Source organism: Protopterus annectens, chromosome 3.part1, assembly GCF_019279795.1.
Source record: "Protopterus annectens isolate FY-2018-M chromosome 3.part1, PAN1.0, whole genome shotgun sequence".
Lineage (NCBI taxonomy): Eukaryota > Metazoa > Chordata > Ceratodontiformes > Protopteridae > Protopterus > Protopterus annectens.
In genome coordinates, this window is record NC_056732.1 from 1,708,969,953 (window position 1) to 1,708,987,433 (window position 17,481).

At 42.3% G+C, this 17,481-nt stretch overlaps 1 protein-coding gene across 1 annotated transcript in view; it reads right to left on the reverse strand.

Moving 5' to 3' along the window:
• The window catches only part of ADCK5 (aarF domain containing kinase 5), a 1,011,483-nt gene that overhangs the window by 604,921 nt on the left and 389,081 nt on the right, over positions 1-17,481 (reverse strand). The gene's annotated exons all lie outside the window — the stretch shown is intronic.

Here is a 17,481-nt window from a genome sequence, read left to right on the forward strand (position 1 = left end):
AGCAACTTTAGCGTAAAGTATTGTACAAAATGCATAAGTGTACACAGCACGTTACCTTACTGATGATTACTTATGTATTGTTATTATCACCAATTGTATAAGCTGCCAATAATATGTACTAAATGTCTTTATTCATGTAAGTTCTGCAATATCAGAAATGTCTTGTATGTGGAGCTTTTCTCCCCAGTACTCCATTGAAAATGGGCACGTTTGGCCCAGCTGGACCATCCTGGTAAACAAATGCAAAACAATCTGCATGCACCAACATATCTCAATGAGAGTCTCTGCACACAGTACTGCACAAAATGCATAACTATACACAGCACTTTATCAGCATTTTTTTAATTTTATTTACTTTTATTTATTTAATATTTGTTTACCAGAATAGTCCGTCTGGGCTGGTAGCCCATTTTCAGCAGAGGCCTGGGAAGAAAAGCTCCACAAAAATAAAAAAAAGCAAAAATACAGTACAATACAAGCACCACAAAAGTAAAAATACATTACAATATCACACAATATACATACTGTAGTAGTAATCAGTACAAAACCACAAAAAAAAAATCAGAATAACAGATTTCAATACAAAACTATACAAGTACAATAAATACAATTACAAAAATAGTACATATGTAAAGTTGTGTACGAATGTGTTTGTTTGGATACTTTTAATCATACAGCTAAAAATGACATACGTATCCCAGTGGGAGACTCAAAGCAGGGCAAAGTGCAGTACCTTCACCCTGCCCAGACTGCTGAGCCAGCTAAGCAGTAGACTGTTTGTGTCTGTGGGGAAGGAGACTGCTAACGCTTAATGTGAGAGCAAGTGGTGTGTGTGTGTGTGTGTGTGTGTGTGTCTGCTGAACTGACCTGAGACTAGTATGGATGAGAAGATTGTGTCCGAAGGCAGTGGTACTAGATCTGTGTTTGCAGGCACCTGTGCACATATACATACATCTCCCTAATAGCCTCATCAGGACCCAGAGACTTCCTATATTCTGGAACAAGCTACCAATCTATGTCAAGCAAAGTTCCTCATTAGCACTCTTCAAGAAAAATCTTGATGAGTGGATGGGAAATAGGAAATACACCCCGGGGATCACTTCTGTGGCTTTGCTCAACAGGGGCACAGGAAATTAACTTTCTTGGGTGGTGTAAGCCAGGGAACTTTGTTGGCTAGGCTTACTTAGGCCCTTGGGCCGATAGCCTAGTACCTACCTATGAACCTATGACCCTACCTGCACCCAATTTTGCCATTCTTTCCTTGGGGCAGAAGTCAGGCACCCCTAGATTATGCAAGAGCTGTACAGTCCATTTGTTCCTGTTCAAGAAGCTTTATTGGCCCATCATTTACCTATGCAGAGTGAGTCACATGGTAGGCAGTGCGCAAGCCAGCAGGTCATACAAAGTAGAACAGTCTTCCCTCCATCCTCACTAGCTTGTGACAGCTACCCATTTTAAGGGGAAGACATGTACATTTCCATGTAAGTTTACCTCACCCTGCTCAGCAAAGCAATGTGCTGCTATCCCAGCAAACTTGTCTAGCCTCTTCCACAGGTAGTAACTAACCAACCTGACATTGGCTGTTCAAGCCCGTCCTCTCATGCATGTGTCTGCACGCATGCAAATCTGAGTGTCTTTTTTAAGTCTGTATGTCTATCTGTGTGTATCTGGGGACGGAGGGGGTACCTCTATGTTATGCAGTAGGTACCTGGATTACTAAACTCACCGGATGGTATAGTGGTCAGCTGAACTATTCATTGCTTTACAGATTGTAGTTAACAGAATTAAGTGCCAAGTGATTTCTGCTCGACTATGAATTGCAGTGAATCATAAAAATGCAACAAACCCCATTTGAGTAATGCCACTGGGGCTTCAGCATGACTATGAATCCCAGACATGGCTTCAGCATGACTATGAATCCCAGACATGGAATGCTGTAACACGCGTACTAAACTTTAACCCACTCACATTCATCTCATCCCTCAAAGAATGTAACTGGCATCCTCTAAAGTACCTCAGTCTAGATGATGCAGTTGAATTTTTTAATATTACCTTCCTGAACATCCTTAATTACCATGCCCCCATAAGATTCTCCAGAACCAAAGCATAACCCTCCCCATGGCTACAGAAAACCACTAAGTCAGAAATGAAAAACAGGGATAAAGCCTGGGAGCACTGGCGCAAAACCAAAACCCCCTCAACTAGACAGAAATTCCTAGAACTACGCAATAGAGTCAAAAAGCTAATAAAACAGGACAAATCCCAATACTACCAGTCTGCCCTAGTCTCCTCACAACACAGCCCCAAACAATTCTGGTCCTCTATAAACTCCATCCTCCACCCAGGTAAAGTCAGTACCCCTCCTCCTAACATCCCTCACTCCTCAGAAAATATTGCTACCTCATTCAACACACACTTCACCCAAACCATACTATCACTAGCTAAACAACACAACCCCTCCCCTCCAACCCACACCTTCAACTAGTAATCTCCCCACTGCCTTCTCTTTTTCTCCTGCACCTACCTCCAACATAAAAACACTCTTAACTAAACTTAAACCCACCAAATTAGCAGCAGACAGCCTCCCAAGTGAATACCTACAAATCGCAGCTGATGCTCTGGCCTACCCAGTATCCATCTTGATTAACCGATTTCTGTCTGAAAGTTACGTTCCCACACTGTGGAAAGTATCACATATAATTCCCCTCCACAAAGGCAGACCCTCCACAGAACTAACTAATTACCGCCCCATAGCTATTCTCTCTCCACTCTCCAAAATACTAGAGAGATGCATACACTTTCAGGTCTCAGACTACCTCCTTACTAACAACCTCCTTTCCAGTACTCAGCATGGTTTCCGACCAAACCATAGCACTACCACCACTGCCTTACTCTCCTTTACTAACACTATCCTTCAGCATAAAAACAATGGCTATCTCTCCTCTGCTACTTTTCTAGACCTATTTAAAGCATTTGACATGGTCCCACACAAACAACTTATCTCTGTCCTCAATAACCTAACCTTCTCACAATCGGTCACCAACTGGTTTCAGAGTTACCTGTCTGACCGCCAACAATCCGTTGTATGGCAGAATGACACATCTCCCCAACTACCTGTCTCCATAGGGGTTCCCCAAGGATCCATCCTTGGATCCCTACTCTTCTGTTTACACCAATAATCTAGCCTCTGCCACCAAACATGGCACACTCATACAATACGCAGATGACTCAACCATCATCTGCTCAGCCCAGTCCCTAGCAAAACTGCAAAAAGTCACACAGGAAGCCTTTTCCTCTGTTGAAACATGGTTATCCGATGCCCGATTAATACTCAACCCAAACAAAACTAAACTACTCATCTTCCAACCCACCAAACATACTCAAAACAACTCACACTTTAACATCACGGCAAAAGACAACACCACTATATACCCAAATGAACACACCAAATTGCCAGGAGTGGAAATAGACAAACTAAAATTTGACATTCGCATATCCATGACTATAAAAAAAGTCCACAAAAAACTAGGAGCGTTATACAGAAATAAGCAATTTCTCACCAAAGCAGCAAAGATTTCAATAGCAAATTCCCACCGTATCTCCACCCTACTTTATGCCTCTCCAATATATACCAACCTAAGGCAATGTCATCTAAACAAGCTAGAGACCTGCTACAACAAAATCGCCAAATTCGCCACAGGGGCATCCTACCATAGTCACCACTGTCTCTCACTAGCTGAATTGGGCTGACTTGAACTCCCTCACCTCCTTCAGTGGTATCAACTCTCACTCACCCACAAACTAGTAAACCATCCACCAAATGTCCCATCCCTCCAGAATCTACTCCAACCCTATCGCACCACCAGACCACTAAGATCCAGCAGCAAAAATCACTTGCAGATCACTAAAGCCAATAACTCTGCTGGTGAAGCACTATTCTCTTGCGCCATAGCCAAATTATGGAACTCACTCCCACCCACAATTACCTCCATACCATCATGCACCCACTTCAAAACTTTACTAAAAGTGCAACTAAAAACATGCTGGATATGCCCTTGCAACTCCCACTCTAATATCATCCACCCCATCCAACCACTACCTTTCTTTCCACTCCACTAACTACCTTGATTATAGCAAGCTCAGATGCTCATAAGCCAGTACTTATTATACAGCACAAACTTCTTCTTCTTGTAACATTTGTTAACGTCTGGTATGCACTTCACAGATAAAGATTCTAGTTGTCTACTGATGTACTATGTTCTTCATCTGTAAATATGTTGTAAGTAATTGCTATGTAAATTGTTATTCACTATGTAATCCAATGTATATACTGTCTGTTAATTTTAACTGTGGAGCTTTTCTCCCCGGGCCTCCTCTGAAAATGGACCTACGTCCAGTCGGACACTCCCGGTCAACAAATTTAAATAAATAAATAAATAAAGCGTATGCTTACACTGCACACAAATCCCAGACATGAAATGGTGTAACAAGCATATGCTAGTACTGCACAGTGTATGCTTACAATGCACACAAATCCCACACATGGAAAGCTGCAACAAGCGTATGCTTACACTGCACACAAATCCTAGACATGGAATGTTATAGCAAGCGTATGCTTACACTGCACAGAAATCCCAGACATGGAATGCTGTAACAAGCATATGCTAACACTGCACACAAATTAAGGACTGCTGTTCTGTTTGCTAACATTGCACAAAAAATATTTTTGTATTGCAGTGCTTTTGTGCTTGATGACTACAATGCTTGCCAGAAGAATAGCAAAGAGGGAATCTTTGTGCATGATGGCTTTAATATATTCAGTATCTCTAAAACAATTTATGCAGTTTATCAACTGAAGACTTAGATGGAGATCATACTCATGGTCTACAACTACAGATGGCCAAACTACATATTACAACCATGCACAATTTCAGAGATGGACACCAGCGCAGAGGAGTAATGGGATACACAACTGTGCACCTGAATATAGATAGCATGCAAATGATGTTCCATACAGTAGTTCATGATTCACAAGCTTTTGAATTGCAGGCTACACTGTGAACCCAGGACAAGGATTTACAGGTTTCCAGTAGGAGACTTACAATAACAAATACTGCTGCCAGGCACCCAATGACCAAACAAAGATGATGTTATTGTTTAACAAAGTTTACCTGAGTAACTCCCTTATGATGGGTACCATATGGAACACACAGAAAAGCTGTACTTTTAAAATGGATACCTAGAAAATCCCAGTACAGTGTGTAACAGTATTCTAGCACAGCCATACCTAGACAGTTTGTGGTTGTACGCCTGCTAATGGGAACATTCAAGTAATTAGTTTCCCACATTATCATAAATGCAAATAATGCCCCCCCTCCACAGTCATGGACAATGAACTAAAATGTTTAAGAATTGTTCTTACACATGACCATCGAGTGTTCAGCATAGCAGAACTCTCCAACAGGCAAGAGCTGTGTACTTACAAGTGTCTGACTTGTGTGCTGACAGGCAAACACACATCCCCATGCCTGCCTCTGGTGTGTACAGTATTAGACTTCTGACACTGACTTTGCATTGATACTTCTACACAGGTCTGATAATTTTCTGTTACTCTCCATTCACAATACATCTGTGCCAAAGAACACTGATGGAGGTGAATGTATACGTGGGCTAAATGTACTGCAAATCTATGACAAAGTTAATGAACCACTAACATAAAGTATCCTTGTACGCAATTCAAAGACGTTTTGCACCTCCATACCATTAGCACGACCCACCTTTGTGAATCATACCAATGACATGACTGCAGACTAACAGTACACAGAGCATGGCAGTCTTATGTCGGCGTACTTTGAGTTTATAAATATACTTCAAGTAAGTCAAATGGTCCTGTTGACTTTCACCCCTGACCTAAGTTACACATGCAAGGGAAAGGCAAACACTATAGGAAAAGGGAATTTGGAACAGTCTGTCAAAAAACAGTTTGTTTAGAAGTCAGAGGAAACCAGATTACTTGGAATTACTCAGAAGAAAAGCAAATGGACAGAGGACAAAATTAAAAATGACAAGGATCATACACAAAGATCAGAAACAATATTCAGAACCTAGAATTTTAAAACATTAACACTAACCACCATCACACTTAATAACTCTTCACTAATAACCATTTTCAAAGATTGTCCTCGGGTTACAGAACTCTGGCTATATTTGATCCCTGTATATCAATGAGTCTCCCTAAAATGATCGGACACATTCTTATGAAACTGTCAACAAATGATACTAGCATAATTACTTACAAAGCACCCCAGTCTATTCTCTTACCTCAGAAGCAAATTTCTGGCTTTATCTTGAATTCTAATGAGAATACCAGTTTCCAATGTATGCTATGCCACAATATCTAAAGAGACTAAACATGTCACTTTTATACAGACATAAATGTACTTTTAGGTCTGAAGTCGCACCAATAGTATATGCATATGTTTTGATAGACTTCTGTTTGTTTGTCAGTCTGAAAACTGATGGCAACCCCTTCCTCTTTGTCCAGATCCATAGAAACATCCTAATACTAAAGGACTTGTGTAAAAGAGCAAGTCTTTCTAGGACACTTTTTGGTACGGTTGGCTAAATTCCTCATAAAGGCATACACTCACACTGAAGATCTTCACAATGGTAAGTGTTAAGGAGCTGTTAAGAGTCTGTATATACTATGCATAAAAATTACAGCATCACCATTTTAAAATAAATATGTAGCACTACTGTTTGAAGTTTATTTATTTATTCCAGTTTGATGACCGGGGAGGTCCACTGGGCTCAGGGAGCCAGTTTTCAGTGAAGGCCCGGGAAGAAAAGCTCCAACAATACATAGTTACATGAATAATTACTAAGAAATGTTGCATAACTGACAAACAGGTAGCATTCATATAAAAACAATCAATTACAATTTTATTTAGATGTAAAAAAACAGGCAAATGGCCTTGAGGCTAGATTTTACAGTATAGTTATTTATACATAATACAAATGAGCAAGGTAAGCTAGGTGAGAGCTCAACCAGGAGTAAAAGTGGCGGAGACCTTGAGAGGTATAGGGTGAAGAGTACAGCTGCATTTCCTGTTTGAGTAAAGGTGAGAATGAAGAAGAGTTTTAAAGTTTTCGAGGTTATCGCAGTTCCTAAGAGTGGAGGGAAGAGCATTCCCATTTTTTTGCTAAGGTGAAGGAAAGCAGAAGTTGACCAGCTGGCCGCTTGGGTTTGTGGATGATGATTAGGTTTTGGTGGGTAGATCTAAGTGTTCTATGGGCAGTATATGGTTGTAGGATACTGGATAGCGCAGGGCACTTGGTAGGTTGGAATAGTAGTCTATAGGCAGTCGTGATTTGGAGAAAGTCAAGTTAGTTATGGAGTTCAAGCCAGTTTAATGAGTGAAGGGAGAAACAGTGATGAGAGGAAGATTTGGCTTTGGTAGCAAATCTGGAGATTTTATTGTAACATATTTCTAGTTTGGAGGATAGTGAGGAGGATAAATTAGTAAGCAGAGGGGTGCCATACAGTAGAGAGGGAAGGAGATAAGAAGTGGCGAGAGTTAGTCTGGTAGCAGGAGAGAGGAAGTGGTTGTTTCTATAAAGTAGGCCTATGTGGGTTTTCTTTATGGTTTAGCTGGACGTGAGTATTACATTTTAGGTGTTCATCAATAGTTACACCAAGAAGTTTGGTGGAGGGAATGACCTCTAAAATGGAGTTGTTATGGCTGATTATTTGGAATGAGTTTTTATCAATGGGGGAGGACTTAGAAGGAGAGAATAGAAGGATTTTAGTTTTGTTAGCATTTAATGAGAGGTGATTTTGGAGCATCCAGTTTTTGGTAGTAGAGAAGGCTGTTTGTGTCAGTAGTTGGAGATCTGTTACGTTGGAGGCGCCGCAGATCAAAGTAGAATCATCAGCATATTGAACAATTTTAGTATTGGGTATGGCCTTGTAAAAGTCGTTAATAAAAATGTTGAATAGAATTGGGCCAAGTATGGATCCTTGGGGTACTCCAGTGGGGGTAAGGTGGAAGATGGAGGTGCCCTGGCCCCATTTGACAGCCTGGGACCTGTCGGAAAGATAGCTGGAAAACCAGGACAGAGTTTTGTGGGAGAGACTGAGATTAGACAGATGATTTAGAAGGTGGGTGTGGGAAATAGTATCAAAAGCTTTAGATAAGTCCAACAGAACTGAGGATACTAAATTACCGAAGTCACGGGCTAAACTGACAGTATGTAAGAAGGAAAGAAGAGATGTTGGTACTATGTCCTGGGTGGAAGCCGTGTTGGGTAGGAGAGAGTAGCTGGTGTTTGGTAAGGAACTGCAAGAGCTGAAGGTGGATGCATTTTTCAAGGAGTTTAGAAAGAGGGGAAAGGATGGCTACGGGGCAGAAATTAGATACGTTACAGTATTTGCCACCCTTATGAAGTGGAAGAATATATGCAGTGCGCCATAGTTTGGGTACATAGGATTCAAGCAGGGATCTACTGATCACGATGCTAATAGGGACAGCAATACCATCGGAGGCTATTTTTAAGAAGGAGGAGGGAATGTTGTCGGGGCATTGGAGCAAGGCTTTAGTTTAGAGAGTAGTTTCTTTATTTGGTAGGTGGAGATGGGTTTGAGTTCGAAAGTAGGGGGTGAAGAGGAGGGAGAGGATGTTTGGTTGGGGTGGGGTTGAGGGTTGTTGTTGGTAAAGGTCTTGGTTAGCTCAGCAATAGAAGTGGTGAAGAAGGTGTTGAATAGTGAGGCAATTTCAAGGTCAGATTTGCTGGTGTCGGGGCAGGGATTGTTTTTAATACCTGGCCTAAGGAGAGAGTTGATAGAGTTCCAATATTTTGGGGGGTTTTTTGCATGATTTGTTTGCATTTTGATGTAATAGGACTTTTTATCTTTGATAACTTGTTTTTTGACAAAGTTTCTTAGTTGTTTGTATTTAAGGAAGATGTCTGGTTGTTTAGTTTGGAGGTATGTTTTCCAGGTTTTATCTCTTTGTAGCATAATCTTTTTGATATCTTTGGTAAGCCACGGGGTGGTCTTAGTTTTTACTCTTTTTGTTCTTACTGGAGCTAGGGAGTTAAGGACATTTAAGAAAGATGAATTGAAAAAGTCAACGGCTGAGTCTAATGGAAGAGTTTTCAGGGGGTTCCAATTGGCATTCCTGAATGAATCAGAGAAAGCAGTAGGGTTAAAGTTAGAGAGGTTCTGAGTGTGGATAAACTGGTGGGAGTGTGGGGGGGGGGGTGAGGGAAGCTCGATGGGTAAAGGCAGGGAGGTGGTCTCCTAATGGGTTTGGTATAACATCAGATTGTATCACTTTACTGGGATGAGATACTAGGATCCAGTCTAGTATAGAGCCTGGGGGGTTGGTTTTGTTGGGTCTAGTGATGGTGTTAGTAAGTTGAGTGTAGTTAAATAGATTGATTGACATGGTGGGGTTAGGGTTGTTGATTTTGTTCCAGTCTATATTTACATCACCCAATATGTAGGTTTCCAGTTTAATATTTGAGGATGCCCAAGACAGGATGTCTTCCATAGGTTCATAGGTTCATTTGAAAGGGGCCAGGGGCACTGCTACACCTCACATATCGATTTATTTTCACAGCATAGGAGTCTTTTGGTGATGAATCTATCAGCAGCACGCCTTTTAGTCAAGGCCGAGGTGAGTTTTAAGTCTCCGCCCTGTGGCACTGACGGATCTAGGCCTGTATGTTAAAGGTCACCTCTCCTCAAGCAGTAGCGGTTGAATAGAGCTGGAGTTCTTTCAGTCGGGCAGCATAGGACAGATGTTTGAGACCCTTTATCCTTTTGGTGAGGAACTTTTGTGGCCTCTCCAGCTGAGTGTTGGTGTTGTTACCTGGAGGAATACAGAGGGAAATGAAGCAGATGCTTTTATGATTGTTAATTTTTAGAAGGCCTGCTACAAGTTCAGCATTATTAAAAGAAGGGATGGGATTAGGATATGGAGTAAAGGACAGCTGGTTGGAGTAGAATAGTGTGACACCGCCACCTCGAGTACTTAAGCGGTCGGATCGAAGTGATTGAAATCCAGGGGGAAGGAATTCAGAGTCACTTATGTGAGGTTTTAGCCAGGTTTCAGAGATGGCTACAATGTCAGGTGAGTTATGAGTGAGCCAGGCATGAAAGTGGGTTATTTTATTTTTTAGGCTTTGGGCATTGATGGTGAGGAATGTGAGGTATTTACTGGTGGAATTATTGTGGCAGCTATTGTGGTTAGTAGTTGAGAAGTTTGGTCCTGGATTAGGGTGAATGTCACCGGCTAAGCAGAGGTAAGAGAGAGAAGGAATAAGTTGTTTTGGTTTGTACTTAGTTAGAAGTGCCTGGTAATGAAAAGGTCTAGGTTTGTAGTATTTAGTAGTGATTGGGAGAAGTTTTACTTTGAAAAGGAGGGAAGGTTGGGAGGGAACTAAAGAGGCTGAGATGTTATGGAAGTGTGTTGTGTGGGGGAGGTGGGGAGGCAGAGGTGGAGGGTATAGATGGAAGTGAGTATAGGAGGTGGCATGGTATAGAGGAAGTAGAAGAAGGATGAGGAAGGAAGTGGAAATAAAGGTTTTAGGAGTAGGAGAGTGCATGATAGGTGGGGCCTGTTGGATGTAATAAGGAGGAGGTTAAGGGACTTAGGAGGGAAGTGGTGAGGTAGTGAGAGGCAGGTGGGGTGGAGGGAAAGTGTTGATGTCAACAGTCAGGAAATTCAGGAAATCTCAAGGCAGAATACACCAGGGAATGATATACACGCGGCAGGACAAAACTTTGGTTCTTTTGAGTGTTAGTACAGGTTCTGTTCAAGGGAACACTTCAGCATTGGGAAAGCAAGCGTTCACTTTAGATGGATTTCAACAGTCAGGAAATTCAGGATTCAGAAATTGGTACAGTTGTTTCATACCACTCAAAAGTTGTACATCTCTTACATGAATAAAACCATTAAATACTGCTTATCCAAATTCAGTCAACAGACAATGACAATTCAGTACAGAATGGGTTTTGCCACACGAAAAGAAATCTTTGTCAGCAAGCACTAATACAACATTAGTGGAAGTGTGTTGTGCCTGCATATTCTAACTGTTTCTTACTGAAATTGGTACATCTTGTTTGCTGTAGCATAGACTAGATCCAGGCCTGCTGAATCTAGCTTTATTTGTATGCTTGTTGTTTGTTTATTTCCCTGAAATGCTAATTCCACCTAAAACGCGGCCTTTTAGCACTTCTGTGGATCCCTAGTGATATCTGCATTGCTTACTGTACTTATTTCCTTGTTTCACTTGAAAGAAAGTTACTGTTTGTCATTTTTGCATTTAAGTTACCTGTAGCACATTGCATTTAAGTTACCTGGCACTTGCTCACTAAAGCAATTATATAAGTCAGCTCTAAAAATTAAAAGCACTACACCCTCACAAACTCCCCTTGAGTACCTTGTTCCCCATTGGCCCTTTTTTCAATTATAAAGGAATTCCCAATACTATTCTAGCATGTCCAAAGGTCAGTTGTCAATCTCCTGGTCCAGCTGGTGAATCTGGGAATCTTGAGGCAATGTTACAACTGCCTCATGTACACAGACAACCCTCTCCTCCTCCCAACAAATTCCAACACATGTGAGAGATGCAACCATATTGCCAAACTGGAGGCTAAGCTCTCTCAACTCAGTACTGGCGTAACCAGTCAGGAGGAGAAGGAAACCACACTCACTACAATTCCAGTCTCACATAGACCTACCACGACAACAAACCAAACACATAAACACACAAAAACATACTCGGAGGCTCTAAATAAAAATCTACCTAAGCAGAAGAGACCTCCAAAGCAGACACCCAAGCAACCGCGACCCCAAAACAAAACATGTGCAACACATAGCTCACAAAGCCAGTGTGCCAAACAGTCACATCCCTTAAGGCTAAACAACACACCTGATACACTTGTAATAGGTGACTCTATCGTCAGGCACAATGACGTCCCGCTCACCAGGCTGAACAAGGAGAAGGTCATGGTGAGCTGCCTGTCGGGCGCTGGGATCCTCCACATAACACAAGCACTCAGGTCACTCCAAGGCAAGTACAAATATGACTCAGTCATTATCCATGCTGGTGTGAATGACCTGAGACGTACCTCCCTGGACTACATGAAAAGAGACATAGAGGAGCTCTCTGAGCATGTAGCCCAGGCCAGTATGACCCTGACCTTGAGTAGCATCTTACCCTCACCAAGAATGATGCCACAATATGAAGACAAGATGATCAATTTCAACAATTGGCTTAAGTGTTGGTGTCATTCAAAGGGGATCCAATGCCTGTCAACCTGGGATGACATGCTCGACAAGCCACGATGCTTCGCTAGGGACGGCTTGCACCTGTCACCCCTGGGCTTTCGGATATTGGCAAAGGCTCTTGCTACCCCCATAGTGCCTTTTTTAGGCAAGGCTCAACAGACAAACCCACCTCCATAGGTATCACAAGGGATAAGAAACTAAGAGTAATGCTACTCAACGCCAAAAGTCTAAACCTCAAGATGCACGCACTCGAAACTCTCCTTAGCATGGAGAACATCGATATCTGTGCAGTAACAGAAACCTGGTTCAAGGCTCCCGAGAGCACCCCAGCACTACCAGGTTATACCTCATAACATGCTTTATGGCCCCAAAACTTGGACCGAACCACAAAAGGAGGGGGAATATCAATATTCGTCAAAGATACCCACACCTCCAGGTTGGTGGCACAGCACGAAGCATCAGAGACTATCCATGTGCAACTAACTGTGGGTAAAACTGCCTTCCAGTTTATAGCCTACTACAGACCACCCTCCCAAACACAGGAACCCCACTTGGCCTTCCTGAGAATATTGGAAAATGTGAAGGTCTCTCCAAACACCATTATATTGGGCGACTTCAACTACCCAAACATAGACTGGGAGCATTACTCTAGCTCCAACACCCTAGCCCAAAGGTTCCTAGAATTTATAAATTCAAATGCTATGAAACAACTTGTTACCACTCCCACAAGAGGGGAAAACATACTGGACCTGATCATCACCAACATGGGGACACTATGCTCCAGACCAGAAGTGTATCCCTCACTGGTAAGATCAGACCATAAACTAATCTCACTGGATATTCACATCCCGACCCACCCCTGCCCAGAAAACCACAGTGAAAAACTTCTCTAAAGCAAATTTCACATGCCTCAAAACCGAGGCGAAATCCTTCAAAGCCCCGGGCCTGTGGAAAATACGGCCCAGACCGCAGAATCCTTTATAAACGCATTCTATGAACACCTTCAGGAATGCATGGATCATGCAATCCCAAATAAAACCAAGACCCAATCCTCCAAAGGCAGACGTCCTGTCTGGTGGACCCCAGCCATAAACAAACTATACAATAGAAGGAGGAAGCTACTACATGATAGAGCAAAATCCCAAAAAGGGAAGGCATCTCTGATCAGTATTAGCAAAAAACTATGGGCACTCATAAAATCGTCTAAGGCCAGCTTCGAGAGAAAAATTGCACAGGACACCAAGGATATTCCCAAGGCTTTCTTTAGTTATGTTAGGAACCTGGGTGGGAATTCCCAGATATGCTCAGAATTAGTTCAAAATGACAAAAAATACACCGAGCCCACAGACATTGCCAACATCCTAGCTGATAAGTTCAGTGCAAACTTCTCCCTCCTCTCCCCACCAAAAGGGCAAATATCTATCCCAACAGAGTGCTGCCCCCCTGACGTCTCAGATGCCCAGGTAAGAGCTGCCCTCTCCAAAGCAAAAAACACAGCATCAATGGGACCAGATGGTGTCCCGGGCTGCGTCCTACATGAACTCCAAGAAGAGCTAAACCCAAACATAAAACTACTGTTCAATCTTAGCCTTACTACAGGATATGTACCCAAAGAGTGGCGTACAGCAACAGTGGTCCCTCTCCACAAAGGTGGTGCCTCAACGGATCCTGGAAACTATCGCCCCATAAGCCTGACTAGCTTGGTCTGCAAAGCTATGGAAAGGATCATCATGGACCTCATAAATAAAGATATTGGGGACCTACAGACACTGGATCCTACCCAGTTTGGCTTTGTCAAGGGCAGATCCTGCCTCTTAAACCTGGTCGATTTCTTTGAAACAGTCACCAAGGCCATTGACGAGGGGAAGGTGGTCCACACAGCCTACCTGGACCTCGCAAAAGCCTTCGATACAGTACCCCACTCGGGCATTATAGATAAGCTCACCAGCTTAAATATAAACCCCTATGTCACTAGATGGGTTGCAAACTGGCTCAAGGACAGAACCCACATGGTTAGAATTGCTGGAGCCATGTCAGACACCAAACCAGTTACAAGTGGCATCCCACAAGGCTCAGTCCTGGGACCTCTCTTGTTCGGTATATATTTCTCGGCGGTACAGGCCAACACGGAAGGACTGTGGCTGACCAAGTTCGCAGATGACTACAAACTGGGTGCCATAATCAACTCTCCAGCCGACACAAGCATCCTCCAAAAGGGCCTCATAGAAACAAACAACTGGTGCCAGAGCCATGGCCTCAAGCTAAATGCCAAAAAGTGTATAGTCATCCCCTTTGGCAAAAACAAAGTGCCCACAAATTACCACATAGGTGGTAATCCATTAAGTACAGAAGAAGTCATTAGGGACCTGGGGACCCAAGTTGATAGCAATCTCTCATTTGACAACCACGTGGCCAAAGTGGTTAGAAAAACATTTTATATAGCCCACCTAATCATGAAGGGATTCACATCTAGATCAGGGAGGTCATCGTGCCTCTTTACTCATCCCTCATCAGGCCCATAATTGAGTACAATGCCCCTTTTGGGATGTACCTTACCAGACACTTGCAGCAACTGGAAAGACCCCAAAAGTACCTCACCAAGAGAATCAAAGGGCTCAAACAGATGCCATATGCTGCCCAGTTAAAGAAACTCCAGCTCTACTCAGTGACATACCGCCTGCTCAGAGGCGATCTGTGCCTGACGATAAAGCCATGTCCAACCCGAATTAATGGACATGCTGCACCTCAGAAAATCCAAATCCCATCGAGCTCTGGCCGCGAGACTTGAACCTCAGCACTGAAATAAATAGGACATGCTGGAGGGACAGATTCATAACCCAGAGGCTCCCTTCACTCTGGAATAAAATCCCAGTCCAGGTTAGGCAGAGTCCCACATTGACTCTCTTCAAGAGGAATCTTGATGAGTGGATGGGGGATCGTAGGTTTACCCCGGCTATCACTTCTGTGTCACTGTTAGACAGAGGCACAGTATACTAACCTCAAAAAAAGGCATAGCAAAATTAATTTAAAATGGGTGGCGAAAGCCAAACACACTCTGGCTAGGCTTATAAATGCCCTAGGGCAGATAGCCTAGTATGAACTTATGAACATGGATTCAGTTGGGAACAGCATCTTGTAGGGCACTGAAAGATTTAAAGAGCTCAGGAACTGGTAAACACCGACGAGCATTAACTCCCTTTTGATTACGGGTGAAATCAGTGTTGCAAGGATCTAGCCCTGTGAGTACACCTATAGTAATAGCTGGAGATAACTCTATGGTCTCCACTAGTCTTTTGGCTCATGCAACTAGTAGTGCTGATTCAGGATCATTAGAAGCATAGACGAGTGCAACAGTTGGTGTTCCTTTTAAGGGAACGTAACCTTTTTCCTCTGCCAGAGCCTTTACCGATAAAACAGGGACAACGGAATGGACAGTCACAGAGCAGAAAAAGCCACAAAATACACAGCTACAGTCTACATACTTAGAAATGTGCTAGCATTAACAGGATTTGCACTGGGAGGCATCCATTCAATATTTAGTGTCTGCAATGCTTACTTATTAGCCAGAAAAGTTGTAAACATTACAAGGAGCAGACTAAATTTTGCATCCCGTGATGCATTGAGTCTAGTGTCATTTGCCAATGGATTTGTGAAGAGTGAACTATTAACCTCATTCTTACACTGCAGTCATTTTCTGCAGAATAAAAATCGCTACTATTATTGCAAATGTTGGTGTATCCTGAGATATTGTCACTGCCTTTCAACAAGACTGCGTAACCAGAAATGTATCACAACATGGTGTTGAAACTAGTATCGTCTTCAAGAAATAAAATAAAAACACCATTCCAGTCTGAAAACTGTGGCAACAAGCACAGAATTGTCCCTCAAGCTCAGAGTAAAGCCACTTTTACAGAAAACTAGTGGTTTTACCACAAGAAGTCGTTTTACAGAATTTAAGCCATAAAGCCCTAGGAAGCTGAATTATTTTGAGGATGACAAAATTTAAACCATCAGAGTCAATTGACTTTACAACGTCATTTGTCTGCCAGCGTAGAGCATGAGAAACATAGTTGGATACAAGTTTGGCAAACGTGTGACATAACTGTTACTATGCTAAGTCACAGCAGTTTGCAGAATGAGGGAATGGAAAAGACAACACTAACTAAAGTTGCTTCTGAGTACAGAGCTGAAACTAAAGTACAGAATATCTCTCTCCTGGGTTCAGTAACTACTTTGTCCAATACTGAACCACATTAGTAAATAAAATTCCCTATTAATGGAACTCAAGTAAACTTGAAGATTGGTAAGGGGGCTGATCTTACTGTGCTATCACATACTACTTATGAAATATCTTAAAAAAGCCTACAACTACATGAAGCAGAGGCAGAAATATTTTGTCATGTAGGCAAACTCAAGTGCTGTTGTTGTGTCTTTCTGCTTTTCAGTGTAATGACAGAATTCTAGCCACGTCTGAAGAGATGGGGTACAAGTTTGAGTTCTGGTTTACGTCCTGATTGGTACGTAATTCTGCTTAGCAGAGCTGTGGCATACAAGATGTGGCAGATTCAGGATAAATGAATTTAGCAACAGTGTCATTTCCTATGTTGCCTAAAGTAGGGGAAAAAAGGACCCTGGTTTGACAGAAAGGGTATCTGAACCATCCGAATAGTGTGCAGCATTGGTCACAATAATAAGGAGCACAGTTCATGAATGTGTTGATCTAAAAAAGCTTAATGATGTAGTTATGTACGAAAAATGTATTCTACCTACATTAGAACAACTGCATCTAAAATAGTCAATGTTAAAGTGGTTTCCACATTAGATGCTTAGTTTGGCAACTACCCCTAAAGAAAAACAGCCAGAAGTTGAGAACCTTTGTTACTCTAATGGAAAGGTTCCATTTCAAGAGACTGTTGTTTAGTTTAACCTCAACAACTGAAATCTTTCTGCATAAAATAGGCATGGCACGTAGGTGGTGCTGGTGTTATGGATGACATATCGGTGTTTGTTCCAGATAAGGAAACGTATGATTTGAGGTGTTGGAAGCAATTCTCCAAAGCCATTAAAACCTCATGTTTAAAGTTAAGGAAAGACACATGCTGCTTTGGAAAGACTGAGCTTCAATATTTTGATTACAACATGAATACGAGTGGAATCGGGACAGATTCAAGAAATCTCATAG